This window comes from Carcharhinus amblyrhynchos, chromosome 4 (genome assembly GCF_965287045.1).
Source record: "Carcharhinus amblyrhynchos chromosome 4, sCarAmb.v2.hapA, whole genome shotgun sequence".
In the NCBI taxonomy this organism is placed as follows: Eukaryota; Metazoa; Chordata; class Chondrichthyes; order Carcharhiniformes; family Carcharhinidae; genus Carcharhinus; species Carcharhinus amblyrhynchos.
Genome location: NC_137327.1, coordinates 125,266,723 through 125,285,289, shown reverse-complemented (window position 1 = coordinate 125,285,289; position 18,567 = coordinate 125,266,723). Strand labels below are relative to the sequence as shown.

At 43.1% G+C, this 18,567-nt stretch overlaps 1 protein-coding gene across 1 annotated transcript in view; it reads right to left on the bottom strand.

Annotated features, from left to right (window-relative positions):
- Positions 1-17,641, bottom strand: part of LOC145342469 (X-linked interleukin-1 receptor accessory protein-like 2) — a 624,731-nt gene extending 607,090 nt beyond the window's left edge. The window contains exon 1 of the mRNA XM_080188033.1: positions 17,572-17,641. The gene's annotated coding sequence lies outside the window, so the exon portion shown is untranslated. The remainder of the gene's footprint in view (positions 1-17,571) is intronic.
- Positions 17,642-18,567: the final 926 nt, after the last annotated feature.

Here is an 18,567-nt window from a genome sequence, read left to right as displayed (position 1 = left end):
GGAAATTTGGTATTTCCTTACTTTATAGGAAATACTATAAACTAATTTTATAATATTAGTTACCATAACTAATACTATAGTTATAGTATTATGACTTATCAACTTTTATCGGTGCACCATAGAAAGCATTCTTTCTGGTTGTATCACAGCTTGGTAGGCTCCTGCTCTGTCCAAGACTGCAAGAAACTGCAAAAGGCTGTGAATGTAGCCCAATCCATCACGCAAACCAGCCTTCCACCCATTGACACTGTCTACACTTCCCGCTGCCTCGGAAAAGCAGCCAGCATAATTAAGGACCCCACACACCCCGGACATTGTCCCATCCACCTTCTTTCTTTGGAAAAAAGATACAAAAGTCTGAGGACACCTACCAACCAACTGAAGAACAGCTTCTGTCCTGCTGCTGTCAATTTTTTGAATGGACATTACCTTGCATTAAGTTGATCTTTCTCTATATCCTAGCCATGATTGTAACACTACATTCTGCATTCTCTCCTTTCCTTCCCTACAAACAGTATGCTTTGTCTTTATAGTGTATAAGAAACAATACTTTTCACTGTGTACCAATAATAAATCAAATCAAAAAATACTCCACAATGGGTATAAACTTCACCTTCATGAGCTAGAATAGAAGAACTGGTTGCCTTTCTTCTGTAATAGGGGGAGGTGAATGGGTCTTCGGCATCCCAAATTCTGGCTTCCGATTCCAGAAAACGGCACCCACCAGCACAGAAAAGATTCACCATAGGGCACCCACCAGCACAGGCCCTCGGCCTGGGAAAAGGCTAGATGTGGGATCCAGTCAGCCTGGATGCTTTCCTTGGAACAGGAACCAAAGTCCTGCTGAATGCCTGAGGTAGAGTCTCTGCTCACAGAGTGGACTGAAGAAATCTGGAAGCACGGTCTAGAGAAGGAGGAGGTACCAGAGGCCTTCTGGAGAGAGGAGTACAAGGCTGTAGCCAGGTACTAGAGCAACTAATCACACCTGGTGAGACACTGCATTCAGGAGTCGAGGCTCCCAGTAGAGTGAAATCTGAAGCATTGGGTGAATATTCACTGTAAATAGTTTGTTTCTTCAAATTACACTTGTGCTTGAGAGTTCAGACAGTTCTGATATCTGTGAATAAAGTATCTTTCTTTTTTAACCTTGGTGCAGTCCATATGCTTAAATCCCACGTTACACTTCCTTTACACTTTGAGCTTTCTGAAATGTGAAAATGAAAATCTTCTATCTGTTCCTTCTGCTCCAGGATATCATCTTCTGTATTGGAACTTGAATTTGAACTAATTTCTTAAAACTCACTCCTTTAATTTTAGAGAAACTTGTCCGACAGATGTGGCACACATATCCATCTACCTGACTCAAACTGATTTGGCCTTGGAATCTTAACTTTTGCAACCTTCCCCCTCTGATGAAGGGCCACCATGACTCGAAACGTTGGCTCTGTTATGTATCCACAGATGCTGTCAGACCTGATGAGATCCAGCATTCTCTGCTTTTGTTGTTGACTATCCTCATCATCCCTGGGTGTGTGCTCTCCCACCCATAAATATTCCCATCACCCATGATGGAGGAGCCCACTATGTCAGTGCAAAAGAAAAGGTGAAAGCATTTTTCAACAATCTTCAGCCAAAGGTGCTGAATGGAGGCCAAAAAAGAAAATACTGGAGAATCTCAGCAGGTCTGCCAACATCTGTAAAGAGAGAGAAGAGCTGATGTTTCAAGTCCAGATAACCCTTTGTCAAAGCTGAAGACCCGTTGAGGTGTTCTAACATTTTGTCTTTTGGTTTCACATTCCAGCATCCGTACTAATTTGCTTATATCCTGTGCTGAATGGAAGATCCATCTCGGCCACCTCCTGAGGTCCCAGCGTACGCCCCTGTCTACATTAATGGGAATGAAGTAGACACAGTCAAGGGCTTCAAGTTTTTAGGTGTCCAGATCTCCAACAACCTGTCCTGGTCCCTCCATGCTGACATTATAGTTAAGAAAGCCCACCAACGCCTCTATTTTCTCAGAAGACTAAGGAAATTTAGCATGTCCATGACAACTCTCACCAACTTCTACAGATGCACCATAGAAAGCATTCTTTCTGTTGTATTACAGCTTGGTTTGGCTCCTGCTCTGTCCAAGACTGCAAGACACTGCAAAAGTGTCTTGCGGTCTTGGTCAGAGCAGGAGCCATACCAAGCTGTAATACAACAGAAAGAATGCTTTCTGAAGCCCAGTCCATCACTCAAATCAGCCTCCCTCCATTGACTTTGTCTCCACTTCCTGCTGCCTCGGAAAAGCAGACAGCACAATCAAGAACCACATGTACCTGAGACATACTCTCTTCCACCTTCTTCTGTCAGGAAAGAGATACAAAAGTCTGAGATCATGTGCCAACTGATTCAAACAGCTTCTTTCCTGCTGCCATCAGGCTTTTGAATGGACCTGCCTCACATTAAGTTGATCATGCCCTGGCCATGATTGTAACTTCATATTCTGCACTTGCTCTTTCCCTTCCCAATGTATGGTATGCTTTGTATAGTGCGCAAGTAACAATACTTTTCACTGTATACGAATACATGTGACAATAATAAATCAAATCAATGTTGAATCAATTCTATTTAATCCAAGTGATATCAAAAAAAGGGTGAAGGCATTAGATACTGCTCCAGAACAAGCCAAGTTGTTCTCATACGGCTACAACACTGGCATTACCCAGCAATGTGAAAAATTGCCCAGGTATGTCCCACCCATTAAAAGCACGGCAAATCCAACTCAACCAATTACAGTGCCTTCAGTCAACTCTCAATCAGAATAAAACTGGAATTTGTTAGAAGCAGTCCAGAGAAGATTCACTTGTCTCAGATGGGGGCTGACGGGCTTATCATATAAAGAAAGGCAGAACAGATTGGGCCTTTACCATTGGAATTTAGATGAATAAAGCTTGATCTTCTTGAAACATTTAAGTTTCTGAAGGGATTTGACAGGGTTAATAGCAGGATTTTTCCACTCCTGGGAGAATCTTAAATTCGGAGATAAAGCTTAAAAATAAGAGGTCTCCCTTTCAAGACAGAGATGAGAAGGATTATTTTCTTTCAAAGGCTTGTTATGTGTGAAATTCACTTCCCAGTAAGCAGTGAAGGCTGAGTCACTGAATTTATTCGAGGCAGAGCTAAAGAGAGATTTTTCATTGACAAGGGCGAATGGGAAACTGGAGCTGACACCACAACCAGATCAGCCATGATCTTATTGAATGGTGAGGCAGATCAGGCTCAAAGGGCTGAATGGCCCACTCCTGCTCCTATGCTGCTATCAAGTGGCACTTACTCAATAATCAGAACACAACTAGGAGGAGTAGGCCATCAGCCCCTTGAGCCTGCTCTGTCATTCAATAAGATCATGGCTGATCTTTTTGTGGACTCAGCTCCACTTATCTGCCTGCTTACCATAACCCTTAATTCCTTTACTATTCAAAAATCTATCTCTGCCTTAAAAACATTCAACTGTTTCACTGAGCAGGGAATTCCAACCCTTTGGGTGAAGAAGTTCCTCCTCAACTCACTCCTAAATCTGCTCCTTGTTATTTTAAGGCTATTCTCACTGATGCTCAGTTTGGGCTACGCCAGGGCCACTGACCTCATTGCAGTTTTTGTTCAAACATTGACAAAAAGAGCTGAAGTCCAGAGGTGAGGGGAAAATAACTGCCTTTGACATCAAGGCTGCACTTGACCAAGTATATGTGGTATCAAGGAGCTCGAGCAAGACTGGAATCAATGGGAATTGGGGCAAAATTTTTCACTGTTTAGAACCATACTTAGCGCAAAGACAAATGGTTTTGGTTGTAGAAAGTCAATTATTTCAGCCCCAGCAACATTGCAAGAGTTCCTCACAGTAGTCTACTAGGCCCACCATTTTCAGCTGCTTCATCAACGACCTTCCCTCCATCAGAAAAATATCACCACCATACGATGATTCCACAATGTTCAGCACCATTCGTGATTCCTCTTTCTGCACAGCTCTGTCTATTGCTTCTCTCCAAGTATTTGCCCAATTCTCTTTGGAATGTCATTGCTGAATCCGCCACCACTTTAGGCACTCGTTTAGGCACTACATTTCAGATCGCAACCACCAGGTGAAAAAAAAAGTTTGCGCATCTTTGGCCTTTTTTCTCCCCCAGTTGTCTTACGCTTGTGTCACCTGAAATTGGAAAAACAGTTCCTCCCTGTGCCATCTGAAATTGGGAAACACTTACTTGCTCTAGCCCAACATTCTATGATTTTGAACACAAATCTCTTCTTCTCCTGCTCTGCTCCATAGAGAACAGTCCCTCTGCATATCCTACAATATTCAAGTTGTGCATTTACAATCCAGTAAATTCCATATGCACTCATGCCAAGGCCTTGACACTCTTCCTAGATACATGGTGTCTTGAATTGAATACAATAAACAGAATGTAATATCCCTTATGCATATTCCCCTCTCACTCCCATCTCAGCAAGTTTGGAGGTGGGCTGGGTGTCATCTGATCAAATCAAAGGGTGTTTAAAGCTTTAAAAAGTTCATTTATTAGTGTCACAAGTAGGCTTACATTAACACTGCAATGAAGCTACTGTAATAATCCCCGAGTCCCCATACTCATGCACTTGTTCAGATACACTGAGGGGAGAATTTAGCACGACCAACCGACCTAACCAGCATGTCTTTTGGACTGTGGGTGGAAACTGGAGCATCCAGGGGAAATCCACGCAGACACGGGGAGAACGTGCAGACTCATACAGACAATGACCCAAGCTGGGAATTAAACCAAGGTCACTGGCACAGTGAGGCAGCAGTGCTAATCACTGTGCCATTGTGTTGCCCTGTGCAGGGGTCTTTCGCTCTTCCCTCTGATAAAGTCCAGATTGGGAAGATGCATGGGTGACCTTCCAATCTCCATTCAAGTTGTTGTCCTTAAGTGGGTATTTAGTGGCCACTTCAGGGCCTCATTTCCACTGTCACTGTGTTCAACCAATGGCAGACAGGGGTCTTGCCATATAAAGAAATATCGCAGCAATCCTGGCCAGGTTTGCTTGTGACTATCTCGGGTTCAGGTGACTGGGGGGCGGTGGGCTCACATTTAAAGGTACTCTGTGCCCGTTTGAGAGACTTGATATTGAGAAGGAGGGTGCCGGCTGAGAGCCAAACCCACCCCCACCACACCTCCCATGCCTTTGAAAATGCTGCCACAGAAATCCAAAAGTAGTGACTAATAGCTCAAGCAGGACAGTGACAAATAAGAGCTGTTTAAGCCAGCAAAACGATTTGTATTTTGCAATACACAAATGCTTCAAAGAGCAAATTTCAAATTCCAAAAGTGGCAGAGACAGAAAGCCAACTGGAACCAAAGATCTTTCCTGTATTGGATTGTGGAAGTATCAGCCAACCGAGCAGGCGGACCTGAAACACAAAAGCCAAATACTACGGATGCTGGCAATCTGAAAAAAAAATGAACATTCTGGAAATACGTAACAGGTCAGGGGGTATGTGTGGTGAGAGAAACAGAGTTATGGGGCGGGATCTTCAGTTGTATTCACCTCAAAACTGGAAAATCTCATCCAAGGTCAACAGACCTTTCCATGACCAGGCCCTCACCCACTACAATTCCTGTGGTAGGTGGAACGGGAAAATTTGCCCCGTTTCTTAACCTTTCAGCAGATCTTTTATCTCTTTTTGATTTGCTCCACAGTCTGGTATAAATCATCACTGTCACTCTTATGTAAATCTTTGAAGGAGAAGAACATATGGTTGAGATGATAGCTGGATGGCATGGTGACACAGTGCCTAGCATTGCTACCGCACAGTGCCAGGGACCTGGGTTTGATTCCTGGCTTGGGTCACTGTCTATGTGGAGTCTACACATTATCTCTGTGTCTGTGTGGGTTTTCTTCGTGTGCTCCAGTTTCCTCCCAAAGACATGCTGATCAGGTGCACTGGCCATGCTAAATTCTCCCTCAGTGCACCCGAACAGGTGCCCGAGTGTAGCAGCTAGGGCATTTTCATAGTAACTTCATTGCAGTGTCAATTTAAGCCTACTTGTGACACTAATAATTAAACTTTAAGAACTTTATTTTGATATTCAAGGATTATTATTGTATTTCCATTAACAACATTGTTCATTAAGGTTACATCATTTCTGTATTGGTAACGGAAAGTGTCAAAGACATCAAGTTTCATGTGGGTCACTTGTAATACTGTTTTCGCACCATATTCATCTTTATGTTACCACAGAAAGTCAATCAAACGTAAATAGCAAAATGCTCCAGATGCTGGAATCTGAAACAATGAGAAAGCTGGAAAAACCTCTCAGGTCTGGCAGAATCTGGAAGGAGAGAAAATGTTTCAAGTCTACCTGGCTCTGCTACAGAACTAAAGAGAAGGAAAAAAATTGATCTCCTGCAAGAAGGGGAGGAACAGCTGGAAAACAGATAGGGAGGAGAAGGGAGGGATTGCAATAAAACTTAACTAGGTTTATGAGAAAAAGATCATTTATTAGTCACAATTGGGCTTACATTAACATTGCAATGAAGTTACAGTGAAAATCCCCTAGTCGTCAGACTCAGGTACACTGAGAAAGCATTTAGCATGGCCAACACACCTAACCAGCACATCTGTTAAACTGTGGGAGAAAACCAGACTACCCAGAGGAAACCCATGCAGACACAAGGAGAATGTGTCTGCACACACACACTGACCCAAGCCGGGAGCTGAACCCGGGTCCCTGGCACTGAGAGGCAGCAGTGCTAACCACTGTACCACTGTGACTGGCAGGTCAAAGCTTTTTTTTTAACTTTTAAATGCTAACTAATGGCGATAACTTTTCCAGAGGATTTCTCTTCAGAAACCAGTAAGAAACAGTTTTCGGTTTAGTTCACTTATTCTCAGTCATAAAGAGTTTAAAGTGGCAGTGAAACCAGGCAAACAAATTTGTATTAAAGCAGTCCATCCAAAACAAGAAACAATTCATCACCTTTGTTTTCACCATAAGGTATTTTCTCAGGAATGCATTCAAAATACTACCAAAACTCAGACCATTCAAATTGATAGAAATAATAACTATGATTATCTTTCAGGAAAAGTAACATTGTCCATTGGCTAATGGACAAAAAACAGACAAAGTCTATACCCCATAACAAACAAAAGGGATTTCTGTAATAGTAACATTTTGTGAAGCTGTCTCATTGCCTGTAATATTAGAGCTTTGGACTTGCTGTTCGTGTCAATACTTTGGCATCCCCTAGAGGCCATTTTGCCACTGAGGCAGGAGGAGGGTACTATGTATACCTGCTGGAGAGTCAGTGAAAATGTCCGCAGATTGGCTGCCCTCCTTTAGAGCTAGAAGCAAAAGCAAAAAGCGAAATCTAAGCTTTGCAGAAGAAATTGCCTGAATTTGCTCAAAGACAGTGCATCAATAACCTATTTATTAATCATAGAAACATCGAAGACAGGAGTAGGAGGCGGCCATTTGGCCCTTCGAGCCTCCTCCACCATTCATTACAATCATGGCTGATCGTCCAGTTCAGTAGTCATTTAATTGCAGTGTTAACATAAGTCTGCTTAAGACACTAATAAGTAAACTTTAAAACTTAATCCTGCTTTCTCCCCATAACCTTAGATCCCATTCACCCCAAGTGCTATATCCAGCTGCCTCTTGACTATATTCAATGCTTTGGCATCAACTACTTCCGGTGGTAATTAATTCCCACAGGCCCTTGTAGGGATGTGTTCTTGTTTTAATTGAAGGAAGTGTGGTGAGGGACCATCAATTTACAGATGAGCATTTTCATAAATGATGCAAAACTACTTACAGGCAACCGGAAAAAAAATCTTGACTGAAAAGTTGCAAGTTGGAATCCCTTGCATGCCTGACAAACATTTGCACCCAGTTTAATTCTTCAATTTTGGTGAACTCTTAGATCTTGAGCAGGATTTTCCAGTTGTGCTTGTCCCAATACCAGATAATCCCACCTGAGGTCAACAGACCTTTGCGTGATCTGTGTGTCCCCTGCTATGAATCCCATGGTGGGCAAGATGGGTAAATTCCCCTGCTGTGAACTGTGACTCAGTCAGACGCGCTCTTGGATTCAGGAGGTGAGGGGTTCAAGTTTCTGTGCAGGAATTTGAATGCAAATTCGAAGTCCTCCGCATTTCTCCAATACTGGCTACTTGTGCATTGGTGAGTTTAATTGCACCATCATTGGCTGCCCTGCATTGACCCTGAAGTTCCCAAAAATAAAAGCAAAATACTGCAGATGCTGAAAATCTGAAACAAAAACAGAAAACGTTGGGGAAATCCCAGCAAGTCCGATAGCGTGTGTGGAGAACAAAACAGACGCAATGCTTTGAGCCTGTATGACTCAAACTCCCTTATGTTTCTCTCGCATTCTTTGGTCTCATGTCTAAACAACTCGCTTCGGAGCTCAATGTCAAACTTTGTTTGCCAACACCCCTGGGCAGCACAGTGGTTAGCACTGCTGCCTCACAGCTCCAGGGGCATGGATTCGATTCCTGGCTTGAGTTACTGTCTGTTGGAGTTTGCATGTTCTCCCTGTGTCTGTGTAGGTTAGGTTGATTGTCTGTGCTAAATTGTCCCTTAGTGTCCTGGGATGTGTAGGTTAGAGGGATTCATGGGGTAAATATGTGGTGTTACAAGGATAAGTCCTGGGTGGGATTGTTGTTGGTGCAGACTCGATGGGCCGAATGGCCTCCTTCTGCACTGTTAGAGATTCTATGATCCTTTCAGCTATTTTACCATATTGTAAAGTACTATTGTTGTCTTTGTCACCACCTTTTGGTGGAGTCCTTAATCCAAGGCACCATTTTACCTTTCAGGTGGGTGTAAAATAACCTGCAGCACTATTTTAAAGAAGAGCAAGGGTATTCCCCAATTTTCTGGTCAATCAATATCACTTAAACTGATCACCTGGTCATTATCACAATGCTGTATGTGGGAGCTTGCTGTGCACTAACTGGTGGCCACACTTCCTAAATGATTACAACACTACAACCAATGCAGCCATTTTCGAAAAGTGCATCGAGACATTCTGAGATTGCGAATAGTGCTCATTAATTGGAACTATTTACTTCCTGACTTGGTCTATGCCAAAAACATTTAGCCCTTCTTGATGTGATCTTCACAACAGTGAGTCTTTAACTGAATGCTTTGGTTGACGAGGACCATTTTTACATACAGCAACACAAGGTGTGCACATGTGTGTGCGTGCACGCGCGCAAGCACACACTCATGTGAGACACTGAGGAAGTACCCCCCAGACAGTGCTCCAGAAGGACATCAGTTTTCAAGCCATATGTAGCAACAGCAAACCAACTGGCTGGATTTTGACTACTGTGCCCAGAAACAATAAATATATCATGTTGTTAACTACAGATTTTGCTCATTGTAAAAGTGGGTTTAGTTTAGCAATAAGACATACCTTGTTAAAAAAGGGAAATGAACACGATTTAGTACCAAGGCCCTTATCCATAATCTTTGCAGTAGTGTCCTTCTCATTCCCCCGCCCCCCCTGCAGTTAAACAATATACTTCGCCCCTCCCAGTGACATCATAAGACGTGTGAGCAGAATTAGGCCACTCAGCCCATCGAGTCTGCTCCACCATTTAATCATGGCTGATATTTTTCTCATCCTCGTTCTCCTGCTTTTTCCCCATAACTCCTGATTCCCTTATTAATCGAGAGCCTGTCTGTCTCAGTCTTAAAGGCACTCAATGACCTAACCTCCACAGCCTTCTGCAGCAAACAGTTCCACACATTCATCACTCTCTGGCTGAAGAAATTCCTCCCCATCTCTGTTTTAAAGGATCATCCTTTTAGTCTGTGGTTGTGCCCTCTGGTTCTAGATACAATAGTGTCAATCTCTCCCCAATACAATATTTGATTTATTAACACATGTACTGTTATACAATGAAAAGTATTGTTTCTTGCACGCTATAAAGACAAAGCATATCATACACAGCAAAGAAAAGGAGAGGGTGCAGAATGAAGTGTTACAGTTATAGTTAGGGTTTTGTGCTGCCTCTCAGTGCCGGGGACTCGGGTTCAATTCCCAGCTTGGGTCAGTGTGTGTGTGTGTGTGTGTGTGTGTGTGTGTGTGTGTGTGTGTGTGTGTGTGTGTGTGTGTGTGTGGAGTGTGCACATTCTCCTTGTGTCTGCATGGGTTTCCTCTGGGTACTCTGGTTTTCTCCCACAGTTTAACAGATGTGCCAGTTAGGTGTGTTGGCCATGCTAAATGCTTTCTCGGTGTACCTGAGTCTGACAACTAGGGGATTTTCACTGTAACTTCATTGCAATGTTAATGTAAGCCCAATTGTGACCAATAAATGATCTTTTTCTCATAAACCTAGTTCTTAAATTTTATTGCAACTTAAATACGAGGGAGGTCCATTCAAAAGCCTGATGGCAGCAGGAAAGAAGCTGTCCTTGTGTCGGTTGGTAGGTTACCTCAGCCAATAGTGTTATTCCCTCCTCCATACGGTAAGAGCTAGGAGCAGGAATAGGCCATTTAACCCCTTGAACCTGCTCCACCATGCAATAATATCATGGCTGATCTTTTTGTGGACTTAGTTCCACTTACTCACCTTCACCATAACACTTAATTCAGTTACTGTTCAAAAATTTATCATCTTTGCCTTAAAAACATTCAACAAGGCAACCTCAACCGTTTCACTGGGCAGGGAATGCCGCAGATTCACAATCTTTTGAGTGAAAAAGTTCCCCCTCAACTCAGTCCTAAATCTGCTTCCAATTATTTTGAGGCCATGCCCCCTAGTTCTAGTTTCACCTCCTAGTCGAAACAACCTTCCTGCTTCTATCATTTATTCCTTTCATAATCTAATATGTTTCTATAAGGTCTCCCCACATTCTTCTAAATTTCAATGAATACAGTCCCAGTCTACTCAGGCTCTCCTCATAAGCCACTCAACTTCAGAATCAGCCTAGTGAATCTCCTCTGCACTCCCTCCAGTGCCAGTACATGTCTTCTCAAGTAAGGAGACCATAATTGTACACAGTACTCCCAGTGTGGCTTCACCACCACCTTATACTGCTGCAATATAATCTCGCTGTTTTTAAGTCCCATTCCTCTAACAATGAAGGACAAAATTCCATTTGCCTTCTTAATTACCTACTTACCTGCAAGCCAACTTTTTGTAATTTATGCACAAGGACACCCAGATCCCTCCACATTGAAGCATGCTGCAATGTTTTTACCATTTAAATAATACTCCACGTTGCTGTTATTCCTACCAAAATGGATGACTGCACATTCACCAACATTGCACTCCATTTGCCAGCCCCTTACCCACTCATTTAAACTATTTATATCCCTTTGCAGGCTCCCAACGTCCTCTGCACACTTACTTCTACCACTCATCTTAGTGTCACTTGCAAATTTTGACACACTATACTTGGTCCCCAATTCCAAATCATCTGTTTAAATTGTAAACAATTGCAGTCCCAGCACTGATCCCTGAGGCATACTACTGGTCACTGATCGCCAACCAGAAAAGCACCTATTTATCTCCACTCTTTGCTTTGTTTCCCAATCCACTATCTATGCGAATAAATAGTGCCACATCATGCACCTTTATCGTATGCAGCAGTCTTTTGTGCAGCACCTTGTTGAATACATTCTAGAAATCCAGATACACCGCATCCACCGGTTCCCCATTATCTACCTTGCTCATAATGACATCAAAGAATTCCATAAATTAGTTAAACACGACCTGCCGTTCATGCTGCTTCTGTCCAATGGGACAATTTACATCCAGATATCTCGTTTTTTTTTCCCTTGATGATAGATTCAAGCATTTTCTCCACAGCAGAAGTTAATTAACTGGCCTGGTTTGTCTACCTTCTTTTTTTAAACAGTGACATCACATTTTCATTTTATACATTTATAGAAACCTTTGTTATCTGTTTTTATATTCTGAGCTAGTTTACTGTCATAATCTTACTTTTCTTTATAGCTTTTTTTTGGTGGCTTTCTATTCACCTTTAAAGATTTCCCAATCCTCTAGTTTCCCACTAATCTTTGCCACTTTGTATGTATTTGCTTCCAACTTAATACCTGCCTTTATTTCTTGAGATAACCATGATTGATTATCTCTTTTTCTACAATTCTTTCTTTTTACTGGTAAATAATTTTGCTGAGCACTGAAAAATCACTTTGAAAGTCTTCCAAAACTCCTTAATTGTCCCACTATAAAGTCTTTTCTCCCAGTCTACCTTAACCATCCTCCTCCCTCATCCCAGTGTAGTCTCCTTTGTTTAAGCACAAGACATTGGTTTTGGATTTTACCTTCTCACACTCCATCTGTATTTAAAATTCAAGCATACTGTGATCGCTCAGAGAATCCCTGTGAGATCATTAATTATTCTTCTCCTCATTACACAGGACCAGATCTGGGATAACTTGCTCTGTTGCAGCTTCCATTATATACTGATTGAGGAAACTATCACAGATATATTCTATGAATTTTTCAAGTTTGCCTTGACCGACTTGGATTGAACAATTGACATGTAGACTAAAATCCCCCATGATAATTGCCATACCATGTATGAGTTATTTCTTTGTTTATTACCTGCCCCGTGATGTTATTATTTGGTGGCCAAGAGACCACCCCATCACTGACTTTTTCCTCAATCCCTGTCCATTGCAATACCTCCCAGTGATGTACTATTCTCAATCCATATGCATTACAAGAGTGTCAATCCCTAGCAATACAATATTGTCAATCCCATCCCAATGCAAGAGTGTCAATTACTCCCTCATAAAATAGATCAATCCTGCTCGGTACAATAGTGTCAATCTTTCCCTAAAACAGTAGTGCTTATACCTCCCCCAGTATGCTAATATCAACCTCTTGCAGATACAATAGTGTCAACCTTTCCCTTTGCAATGGAATCAGTCCCTCCCCAAAAGAGTGTCAATCCTTCCCCTGGTACAATAGAGCCAGTCTCACTTTGCTACAATGGTGCCAAGTCCTCCCTGTTACAACAGTATCAATTGTTCCCAGTGATACAATAGCATCAATCCGTCCCAGCTACAATACTGCCAATCCCTCTCAGTGACACAATAGTGTACAACGAGATAAGATGAACTAATAACCACATAGTAAAGGCACTCTTGGGAGCAGCGATCATGATTGAATTTCAAATCAAGTTTGAGGGAAGGAAGAGTGTGTCCAAGACTAGCAATTTAAATAAGGGCAAGTATACAGACATGAAACTGAAGCTAGCTAGATGGCAAATTTTCACAGTGACTGCATTGCAGTGTTAATGTAAGCCTATTTGTGACTGATAAAGAAACTTCAAAATGTCAATTAATGTTCAGTGACAGACATTTAAACAGATATTTCAGAATACACAGAATCAACAAAGAGAAAGAAAGATTCAAAAGGGGTGGGCCTGCCATCTGTGATTAACTGGAAATGTTAAAACAGCATTCACGTTAAGGAAAGGTTAAAGAAAAAGTGTCTCTTTGCAAAAGTTAAGTAGCAGGTCTGAAGATGGGAAAGAATATAGAGACCAAAGAATGATAAAATAATTAAAGGAAGAAAAAAAAAAGTACAGGACAAAGCTAGCTAATAATATAAAGACAGATGGCAATGGTTTCTGTAGATATTTAAACAAGAGTTAACAATGTGAGCATTAGTTCGATTAAAAAATACATCTGGGGAATTACTAATGGAAAGTTAGGCTATGATAGGTGAATTAAACAGAAATGTTGTATTAGGTTTCACTATATATGACACAAGTAACAGCCCAGAAATAGCTGTAAATCAGGAAACGAAGGTAGGGAGGAACTCAGGAAATTTACTATTGCTAGGGAAATGGTATTGAGCAAATTGTTGGGATCACAGGCTGACAAACCGAGGTCAGGAGAGACTTCACCCAAAGGTTTTGGAAGAAGTCACAAATGAGACAATCGATGCATTGGTTTCACTTTTCCAAATTTCCCTACATTTAGGGAAGGTTTCATTAAATGGCAAATGTAACTCCTTTCTAAATAAAGGGAGGGAGACAGGAAGCAGGAAACTAAAGGCTAGTTCACTTAACATCTGTCATTGGGAAGATGTTAAAAACCATTATTAACGAACTTATAGCAGTGTACTTGAAAAATTTAAATCAATCAGGTCAAGTCAACATTATTTTGTACAAGGGAAATCATATTTAACCAATTTAATGGAGTCCTCTGAAGGAGCCACATGTGCTGTGAATAAAGGGGAACCAGTGGGTGTACTGTATTTAGAGTTCCAGAAGACATTTAATAAAGTGCCATAGCAAAGGTTATGGGGAAAATAGTAGTTCATGAGTAACTATTGGCATGGATAGAATATTGGCTAGCTAATTCTAATTTGCATGTTCATATGTAATCCGACCCTGATACAGTAGCATCAACATTGCAGATGGAGTACAATGTTAGCAAGTGTGAGGTTATCTACTTTGGCAGGAATAATACTAGGAGGGATTACCATTTAAAGGGTGAAAAGCTGCAGCATGCTACGGTGCAGAGGGACCTGGGGGTCCTTGTGCATGAGTTACAAAAACCCAGTCTGCAGGTGCAGCAGGTGATCAAGAAGGTCTTGTTGCAACTGTACAGGGCACTGGTGAGGCCGCAGCTGGAGTACTGTGCGCAGTTTTGGTCGCTACACTTGCACAAGGATATTTTGGCCTTGGAGGGAGTGCAGAGGAGGTTTACTAGGCTGATACCGGAGATGAGGGGGTTGGACTATGAAGAGAGACTAAATAGACTGGGTCTGTACTCGTTGGAGTTGAGAAGGATGAGGGGGGATCTTATAGAGACGTATAAGATAATGAAGGGGATGGATAGGGTAGAGGTGGAGAGATTCTTCCCACTCAAAGGACAGCAGGACTAGAGGACACAGCCTCAAGATAAGGGGGGGGGGGGTGCAGTTTAGAACGGAGTTGAGGAGGAACTTCTTCACTCAAAGGGTGGTGAATCTCTGGAATTCTCTGCCCGTTGAAGTGGTGGAGGCTACCTCGCTAAATATATTTAAGTCACAGGTAGATAGGTTTTTGGTAGGCAAGGGAATTAAGGGTTGTGGAGGGAAAGCGGGAAAGTGGAACTGAGCCACTTCAGATCAGCCATGATCTTATTGAACGGCGGGGCAGGCTCGAAGGGCTAGATGGCCTACTCCTGCTTATGTTCTTATCAATCACTTCCCGTGATACAACAGCGTCAATTCCACCCACACAATTGTATCAACATACCCATCCCCAACTAAAATCATACAAATCCTACGGTGCTGGAGGCCATTCAGCCTGTCAAGTTGGCACTGACAACAATCCCACCCAGGCCTTATCCCTTAATCCCATATATTTACCCCCCTAATCCCTCTATCCAATGCATCCTGGTACACTAAGGGACATGGCCAATGCACCCAACCTGCACATCTTTGGACTGTGGGAGCACCCAGTGGAAACCCTTGCAGACACGAGGAGAACGTGCACAATGACCCAAGCCAGGAATCGAACCCACGTTCTGGAGCTGTGTGGCAGCAGTGCTAACCACTGTGCCGTGATACAAGAGTGTTAATTCCTACCCGTGATACAATAGTGAGAATCTCCTTCAGTGATGAAAATCCCCCCAGAGAGACAACAGTATCAATCCTCCCAGTAATTTAGTGTCAATCTGTCTCTCTGTTAAGGTAAAGCGCCCCCTCCCTTCCCATATATCTTGCGCTAATGTTGCTCCCAAATACTCCCAACAGTTATCGTTCACACTGGCATCCCCGATCAATAAGGAATCTATGGTTGAGGGGCAGATATATGGGAAACTCAAGCGGCTGTTGGAGAACTCGTTCAATGCGCTGTGCTGTCAGAGCTCAGCATCATCCGTTTCTGCAGTTTATCGGGTCTGAGTTCAAATAGTTATCGCCGTCAAAAAACATCTAAGCAGCTGTCAGACGATGCGACAGCTGGATACATTAGACTGTTGAATCGGTGAGACTGAAATCATTGGAATGAGGGTCAGAAGTTAGCGGACAACGGGCAAGTGAGGGGAAATCAGTGACTGAACTAAAAAAAAGGTAACCTTCAATCGCAGTGAAGATCCTCAGGACTCTGTGCGAGTATTAATGTTGAGAGTTCTCAGCTGAAAATCTTGAACTAAAAATTGTGTTACCGTGCAAAGTCGAATTTATTAGATCCTAAACTTGAAGTGAAGATGTAAACCCTTCTGGATTGGAAATCAGATGTCTTCAGGTTGGCTGAGTGTAAGTTTCCTCTTGCACACCTTGACAAAGCTTCCTCCAAAATGCAATCCTTTCTTTAACAATTAACGCAGTTAAAGCCCTTCACCATTGCAAATTAAACGCATCAGCCAGGTCACAGTGAGGTTTCGGATACTCAGGGCAACATAGCAGCGCAGGAAGAGGCCATTTGGCCCATCGTGTGTGTGCATGCTGCATGGTCAAAGCCCATGGTGTCTGGGCTCTATATAGAGAGAGGCAGAACGCACAGCAATCGGACCCTCCAGATGCACTGTGACACAGTCAAATCATTAGTTACAGGGATTCCTCCACACTTGATTTCCCCAACGACCGCACACCTCCTTAACTGTATCACTCGAGTATTTAAAAAAAAAACAAACGCAACAATATGTACAAATTAAACACGAATAAATGAAAGCGCTTCCTAACAAGCGAGCAATAACCAGACATTGTTCCCTGTTGCGCTTAATTACTTGTTTAGGAGGCTGCCAAACCCTGTTTGAGTTCCATTCGCTGTTCATTACAGATGATTCCGGGTGCTGAAAGTGACAGCGAGAGCCTGGCGCAGTCGATCGGGGCTTCCAGCCCGTCTGATCTACACAGCTCCCGTCAATGGATAAATCACCTTGGAGCAGGCACGCTTGCTAACTTGTTACTGAACTAGCCCCAGTCGTTAAGCATCACGATTGATAGCGCGCTGTCACCTTTTATTCTTACAGACGGCGAGGGGGGGAAACTGGCTCAAAATGCAACTGGAGGATGCAAAGCAGGATTGGAGAGAGGAGAGAGGAGAGCGAGAGAGAAAAAGTGTCAACTATCAGCCGAGTTAGATGTTTGTATAAATTGGCTGCATACTTTGGCCCTGCACGCAAATACAAAACAAGTCGAACATTTCTCCAGAATGTTTACCTGACGAGAGAAACGCACAAATACTGAGCTCCAGGTCCATTTCTCAACACAGAGGAATCAATTTTTAACTAAAGGCGCGTACTGGGAGACCTGCAGAAGCCTTCAGTCAGAGTTAAAGGACTTAAAGAGTTTGGTCTCCAAAGCCACAGCCAGTGTGGTGGAAAATACAAACGGGGGCAACTTTTACTGAGCTAAAGTTGTTTTTTTTTTGCATGCTTTTCCTGCTCTGGTTGGGGAGAGAGTGGGGGGGAAAAAACACGTCATTTCAACAAAACAAACTCTGCTAAGTTTAAAAAATAAATAAATACAGGATGGCTTTTTTTATACGAAATGCATTAGTGAGTGGGAGGGAGGGAATCACAAGCATGTGGGCGTCTTACCAGTTTCCTGGGAATTTCGAGTGCGGGGGAGGGAAAAGAAGGAGGGAGGGAGGAAGCTGCCGCTTTAAAGAAAATCCGCCTCGAGTTCTTCCGTTTAATTTTCGGGTATCGTCCTACGATTTTCCGGGTTGGCTGCGGGTCTTCTGCGGTGGGAGAGCGGCTGCCTGATTCCGATGCACATTTCCCTGGGATCGGTTCAGCCTCGGGTGGAATTGGCTGTCACACACACACATATACACACTCACAGCCCCCCCTCTCTCTCTCACATTCGCACTCCCTCTCTTTTACATCAGTTCAACATCTTGGCGAACCTTTTTCCGGCACCGACGGTTATCAATTTCACACGGGGGTATCTCTTGAGTCCCCAAAAAGAGAGGGGGGTAAGGTATCTCAACAGTTGCACAGATCAGTCTCTGAAATCCGTCTTGGCCCCATCACTCAGTCATCCCCCCACTCCCTCCTCCCCTCCAAAATGGTTCAACATTCCCGATGGTCAGGGGCAAGCAGATATCTTGTGCATCCAGAAGGCAGGGGAATGGGAAGGTTGTTCCCGCTCCAGTTGTGTAGCTGTTTGGTTCTGCAATCAAATTGCCGTGGCTGCTATTCCTCTGCACTTTCTTGCCGTTAACGCTTCTGTCAACTCTCGCCTGCTCCGTCTCATGTCCCACATGATGGTGAAATCCCGAATAGCAGCCTTCAGAATCCAACCTCCTTCCATCCCATCACCACCGCCCCCCCCTCTCTCTACCTCCTGCCACTCTCACTCTCTCTCTCTCTCAGAAAGCTGGGAAGTGTCTAAAGCTCACACAGATACTCTCCACTCTTGCTGGCTCCAAAAGGCAGTGAGCTGGGAGAGCAGAACGTCTTATAAAAACTGCTATCACAGCAGTTGTTGCTTTTTTTTTCTCTCCCCCCACCCATCCAGAGCCTCTCCCCCCTTATCTCCAGTGCAATCATCCTGCTAACACACTTTCAGGTCCAGAGGCGACATGGTTA